Consider the following 7,600-nt stretch of genomic DNA (forward strand, 5'->3'; position numbering starts at 1 on the left):
GCTGCAGTGTGTGCAAACCTGGTCAAGAACTACAGGAAACGTCTGACCGCTGTAATTATAAACAAAGGTTTCTGTACCAAATATTAAGTTCTATTTTTCTATTGTATCAAATACTTATTTCATGCAATAAAATGGAAATTAATCATTCAAAAATCATACAATGTGATTTTCTGGACTTTTTTTTTTTATATTCTGTCTCTCACAGTTGAGGTGTAGCTACGAGGAAAATTACAGATCTCTCCATTCTTTGTAAATGGGAAAACTTGAAAAATCGGCAGTGTATCAAATACTATTTTTCTATTGTATCAAATACTTATTTCATGCAATAAAATGGAAATTAATCATTCAAAAATCATACAATGTGATTTTCTGGACTTTTTTTTTTATATTCTGTCTCTCACAGTTGAGGTGTAGCTACGAGGAAAATTACAGATCTCTCCATTCTTTGTAAATGGGAAAACTTGAAAAATCGGCAGTGTATCAAATACTATTTTTCTATTGTATCAAATACTTATTTCATGCAATAAAATGGAAATTAATCATTCAAAAATCATACAATGTGATTTTCTGGACTTTTTTTTTTATATTCTGTCTCTCACAGTTGAGGTGTAGCTACGAGGAAAATTACAGATCTCTCCATTCTTTGTAAATGGGAAAACTTGAAAAATCGGCAGTGTATCAAATACTTATTTGCCCCACTGTATATAAAAATGTTACTCAAAACATTATGTTGTAGAGTATATAGATATTAGTTACATACATTAAATGTTACTATGACAAGTACAGAAGTAATTGCTTTATGACTATAACTTAAATTGAAAAGACAAGGGAAATTGTGTGAAAGTATGTGGAAAGAAGCAATGCAAAATTAAGTCAGTGTCTGAGATAATTATAAAAACAGGGCCTTGGCACTCAATGAAAACAGCCTCCATGTATGTTCAGCTCACACAATGATCAGCTACCAGTGACTTAAGCTCCACATCCAGTCTGAAACAAGACAATGAATTTACATGTTGATGAATATATGTGGAAACATCACAAAAGCAAATCAAGGCCATAGTATGACACTACTGATGATGACATATACAGGTCCTTTTCAAAAAATTAGCATATTGTGATAAAGTTCATTATTTTCTGTAATGTACTGATAAACATTAGACTTTCATATATTTTAGATTCATTACAACACAACTGAAGTAGTTCAAGCCTTTTATTGTTTTAATATTGATGATTTTGGCATACAGCTCATGAAAACCCCAAATTCCTATCTCAAAAAATTAGCATATTTCATCCGACCAATAAAAGAAAAGTGTTTTTAATACAAAAAAAGTCAACCTTCAAATAATTATGTTCAGTTATGCACTCAATACTTGGTCGGGAATCCTTTTGCAGAAATGACTGCTTCAATGCGGCGTGGCATGGAGGCAATCAGCCTGTGGCACTGCTGAGGTGTTATGGAGGCCCAGGATGCTTCGATAGCGGCCTTAAGCTCATCCAGAGTGTTGGGTCTTGCGTCTCTCAACTTTCTCTTCACAATATCCCACAGATTCTCTATGGGGTTCAGGTCAGGAGAGTTGGCAGGCCAATTGAGCACAGTAATACCATGGTCAGTAAACCATTTACCAGTGGTTTTGGCACTGTGAGCAGGTGCCAGGTCGTGCTGAAAAATGAAATCTTCATCTCCATAAAGCTTTTCAGCAGATGGAAGCATGAAGTGCTCCAAAATCTCCTGATAGCTAGCTGCATTGACCCTGCCCTTGATAAAACACAGTGGACCAACACCAGCATCACTGACTGTGGGTACTTGACACTGGACTTCAGGCATTTTGGCATTTCCCTCTCCCCAGTCTTCCTCCAGACTCTGGCACCTTGATTTCCGAATGACATGCAAAATTTGCTTTCATCCGAAAAAAGTACTTTGGACCACTGAGCAACAGTCCAGTGCTGCTTCTCTGTAGCCCAGGTCAGGCGCTTCTGCCGCTGTTTCAAAAGTGGCTTGACCTGGGGAATGCGGCACCTGTAGCCCATTTCCTGCACACGCCTGTACACGGTGGCTCTGGATGTTTCTACTCCAGACTCAGTCCACTGCTTCCGCAGGTCCCCCAAGGTCTGGAATCGGTCCTTCTCCACAATCTTCCTCAGGGTCCGGTCACCTCTTCTCGTTGTGCTGCGTTTTCTGCCACACTTTTTCCTTCCCACAGACTTCCCACTGAGGTGCCTTGATACAGCACTCTGGGAACAGCCTATTCGTTCAGAAATTTCTTTCTGTGTCTTACCCTCTTGCTTGAGGGTGTCAATGATGGCCTTCTGGACAGCAGTCAGGTCGGCAGTCTTACCCATGATTGCGGTTTTGAGTAATGAACCAGGCTGGGAGTTTTTAAAAGCCTCAGGAATCTTTTGCAGGTGTTTAGAGTTAATTAGTTGATTCAGATGATTAGGTTAATAGCTCGTTTAGAGAACCTTTTCATGATATGCTAATTTTTTGAGATAGGAATTTTGGGTTTTCATGAGCTGTATGCCAAAATCATCAATATTAAAACAATAAAAGGCTTGAACTACTTCAGTTGTGTTGTAATGAATCTAAAATATATGAAAGTCTAATGTTTATCAGTACATTACAGAAAATAATTAACTTTATCACAATATGCTAATTTTTTGAAAAGGACCTGTATATGATTTCTTATTCAAATTTAAAAATAATATTCTTGGAGTAGCTGCTGACCTAGAGGTGTCTTGATGTCATAGACTTAGTTCACACTTCAGGCTAAAGTGGCCCAAATGTAACCCATATCTGATTTTCTTTTGACAGTCTAAACAGCACAAATCAGGCCCAGGCCACTTTCATATGTGGTCCTAAATCGGATATATCACATAAACATATCCGATGTTTTGCAATGCGACTTCAGACTGAACGGCCATGTCGCATTTCATGCGATTTTTGTGTCATTGAAATGCGACAGAAGTCACAATTCTGCGCTGGAGGAGGCGGGAAGATTAAAATCACGTCGTTAAAATGACATCACGTCTTCTTCTGTGCATGTGGGTCACTTCAGGGCCGTATACGGTTCACACATGAGACTGATGGCAGTCGCATTTAAATGACAATGTGAACAAGAGCGCAAAAAAAATCGTATTTCAGCATTAAGACCTGCCGTGTGAACTAAGTCCAAGAAGACTGTGCCATCAGAATAATGCTTTAAGGTTTATGCACCGTTTTATATAATCAATTACAAATTATAATGATTACAATATTAACATTTTAACTACAAGAAAAATGTTCTCAGTAGGCACATAGCTTATGTAGGTAACTGAAACATACAAAATAAACAAGGGTTTATGAATGACACAGGATACTCAGCCAGACTAGCTTATATACATTTTATTAGGCCACAAATACATTTATAGAGGTTTGTTTCAGGCATTGCTGTATGCACACTGCAGTAGTCACCAATGACATCTAGGTAGGCTAATCTATTCAAATAAATAAATACATTAATTAAAGCCCCACAAATTAAATATATAAAAGCTAAACTATATTAGCCTAGGTTAGCATAAGTTATTCACTTATTGTTTGTTTTCTGTATTCCTGTAATCAATCAGGCAAAACAGCTTATAGACGATTTATCATATTATTACACAAACTATGCATTGTTTTGACACTATTGCAGTTCATGCTGAACACTGATACTTCATTACCTTTTCAGCTATTAAAATAGTTCAGTTTTGTATGTAATGTCAGTGAATTTATTTCGTTTCGTTTTTTTTATAATATTTTATTATAGTTAATTTAGAAAAACGTTTGAAGCATTCTGCTGAAAAAAAAACAAAAAAACAAGAGAACCCTGCAAAACAGAAAATGTAATGGATTTAACGGTTATAATGGGAATTGTATTGGTTTTAATGGAAACTATAATGGTGTCTACTGGTATGTGATGGATTCTATTGGTGGGATGTTAAATCCTATTGGAAAAATGCCCAAAACACACTACAAAAAAGGAATTTTGTAATGGTTTTACTGGAAAAAGCTAATGGTTTATAATGGTATTTTAATGGAATCCATTAGAATTTCTGTGATGGTTTCTATTGGGCTTCTATTGTTGTTTTTTGTTTGTTTTTTTAGCAGTTTCTTTCTTAAAGTATAGGCTAACGACCAAGTGGCCAGCGGCAGGCTGATCATAGCCTATGTTCGATCAATTTAGCCTTCTCAAATCATCACGACTTGCCTAAAATAAAATCTATAGATATACTAAAACAGTTCAAGCATATAACAATGTTTAAACGTTATACCAGATAAACGTGCGCTGCATCCAATCATTTGTGCGGAGAGTCTAAGTTAAAGCGCAGGACATGGCGCAATCAATTGCATTTTTTTTCTCAATGGAAACACCTTAAAATATGCCATAATTTTTGCTCATAAGAGTAATACATCATTCGGAACTGTAAAGGGTCTACTTTTATTTGTTTGCACTCACATCATAAACAAAACGTTGTGCTTTTAAGAAAACGATGCGCTTTGCCGTCTCATCTTGAACAGGAGCGCTTCACAAAAATGAACCGAAAGTCAGCGAATACATTCATCATAGACATGATACATATATCTATAGAAAGCTTTAATTTACTACTACTATGAAATAAATCAAATCGATGACAAAAACTCTTTCATTATAATCCGTGAAGATATACTTTGCGCGCGTCTAATGAGGAGACGGCGAGTCAGGATCATCATCTTCATCTTTGCGACACTGACAGAAAACACTAGTTTATTAATAAATAATTCAAATATCTCCTTACTATTTCTCCCGGACACATTCATGGTAATTAATTTTGCTGGGGCTTTGCGGCAAGCTTCAGCCTATTGCGCGCATTTGGGTCTTTAGCTGTGCTGACGGCGCGCTCTCTGCTGCTACGGTACTCTAAACACCGTCGAGCTGCTCTTCACAGTCATGGCACGGCCTCGTATTGTTTCCACCAGGGCGGCAGTTTTTTTTTCCATCACTAACTGATGGATGTCTAAAATATAAAAATAAGGAGAAGCCTAAAACAGGCCCGAGGCTCGGCCTGCCTCTGAACTATGACGTGAAAATTGCCCCGATCGAAGCCCGGCCCTAGAGGCATAAAAAAGTCGGGGCCCATAAGGTCCAGGCTGAAATGCAGGGCTTAAACGTTACCCTCGGTATAAATCACGTTTCCCCCTCTGGAATTTATCCACTTGTTCAATAGTGTTACCTTGAATAATTACTGGACTGTAATCACCTAAACTTTTTGGGTCCACTTTCATTTCCTTAGTTTTTCCAACATTAAGGCGATTTACATTACACCACTGCACAAAGTTCCAAATTTCAGACTGATATTATGTCATGTCCTGATTCTTTCCTAAAAGACTTGGTAGGCTATTACAGTGTCATCAGAGTATTTAATAATATAGGCCTAGTTGTTCTTATTTCAAGCAATCATTTGTATATAAAGTGAACAGAATGGGAGAGCATATACAACCTTGAGGGGCACCTATACTAATTGATTTAACATCAGATAGTGTATTAAATCAATAAGTCCCAAGAAGTCGTGGTTTACAGTGAATATGGCTTCATGGGGCTTATTGCTTTTATAAAACAGTTATTCCATATACTTAGTAAGGTTTCACAAAATAAAACAGAGCAAATAAGTTTAATGATATGAATAAAAACAGTATTCTTCCACCAAACAATGTAGTTCCCCAGAAACAGTTGTGATTGGAACCTATGGTTGGAACAAAGTGGTTGCCAAGCAACACACAAAGTAAACAAAGGTGTAGGTTTGTAGTGTAATTTACAATGGCTCCAAACGTGGCTGAACCAATCAGAATCAAGGACCGGAACTATCCGTTTTGTAATGTTGACTATATCACATTGAGCACGATTTGTTAAGAAGGAAAAAACTTTATTAATTAAAATAATTAACGTTAAGTTTTACAAGCATGTCCAAGAGTAACTCTGGCTGAAGCGTGTTAAAAGCTGAACTAAAATCCACAAAAAGTCTTATCAAGGTAACTGAGGTCTGAAGGGTTACTAGGAAGCTACAGGCAGGTGAGTTTTTATTAGGGTAGGAGCTGGACATAGACCTGTTGGATGTTTGCTTATTAAATGCACTGTAGCTAATGTTCAACCTTGTATGCCCCAATCGTACCTTTGTAATTTTGTTTTCCTCAGTTCTGCTCCAACCTGATACTCTTCCCTTACCCACTGTTGACTATATTTGATTGTATTTCAGCTACTGCACATCAGAGAAATAGGCGTGCCAAAAGGTTTCTCATTGGTGAAAGGCCAATCAGCTTTAACCATACAGCATATGTCATTACTTTAGGTAGAAAGAAGATGGTGTGATGCTGTATTTCTATATAGGTGAGATTAACTATGAAAAAAAAAAATTTTGCGTGGGTAGTCCCTACCGGCCGATGGAGGAGCAGTGTGGTTGAGGCCCTGACCAGGAGGACCCGAGTTGCCTGCAGTGGGATATTTCACGAAGTTGGCGTACGGTCCCTACTGGCTGTCAGCCCCTGCTAATCAGAGGACAGAGGGCGGTATCTGGCCGAGAGGGCCCATGAAGCCTCCGACTAGAGCACAATACTCCGTCGTTGGATGAGTGGGTCCTATTGGCTTGGCAGATAGAAAGAGTTTGGTACGTCCGACAAGGGGGCTCTCGCGACCTCCAATGGGAGATCAAGACTCACGGCATCGAATGGATGAGCCTCACTTGCGGGCGGGCAAGTATAGGAGCCCACCGGGAGACCAGCGTCGACGTCTGACACGAGATCAAGACTACGATGTCAGACGGATAGCCTCGCCGGGCGGGTAGGGAGAAGAGAAAACCCGGAATTGGGAGGGCTCTCGCAGCATCCGATGGGAGATTGAGACTCAGGACATCGGACGGGTAAGCCTCTCCAGGCGGGGGGAAAAGGCGTGAGGATAGACGAGACAGTTGGACGGTGTTCGGCGGGTGGACAACACCAGTAGCGACTGACGGCTAGGCCTCGTCGCCCGTTGGACGGAAAATTGGTGGGTGGCCAAAGACTGACGCCGACGCTCTATGGGAGCCCAATACTCACTGAGTTGAACAGGTAAGTCTCGCTGACCGTAGGATGAAGCGGTAAGTTGTCTGGCTGTGAGGCTCTCACCGACGCCCGATGGGAGCACAATACTCACTTTGTCGGACGGGTAAGCATCGCCAGCGTGGGACTTGAAAAGGTAAGGTTGTCTGGCCGGGAGTGCTCTCGCCGGCATCTGTCAGGAGATCGGGGCTCACTGGGTTGGACAGATAAAGACGGAAAGGTAAAGTTTGGTCGGGACGTAGGAGGAAAAGGTGAGGTTGTCCGGCCGGGAGGCTCTCGCGACATCCAACGGGAGATCAATACTCATGAGTTGGATGGTTAAGCCCCTTTGGACTGAAAGCTAAGATTGCTTGGCCGACCAGGTATGTAGGGTTCGACGGGGGTTTGATATTGTGGCGTGAGTGGAGGGAAAAAGTAAGTTTGTCTGGCTGGGAGGCTCTTGCCGACGTCCAACGGGAGATCAAGGCTCACTGTGTCGGATGGGTAAGCCTCGCCAAGCGTGGGACTTGAAAAGGT

The sequence above is a fragment of the Barbus barbus genome (assembly GCF_936440315.1).
Source record: "Barbus barbus genome assembly, chromosome: 9".
Classification (NCBI taxonomy): Eukaryota; Metazoa; Chordata; class Actinopteri; order Cypriniformes; family Cyprinidae; genus Barbus; species Barbus barbus.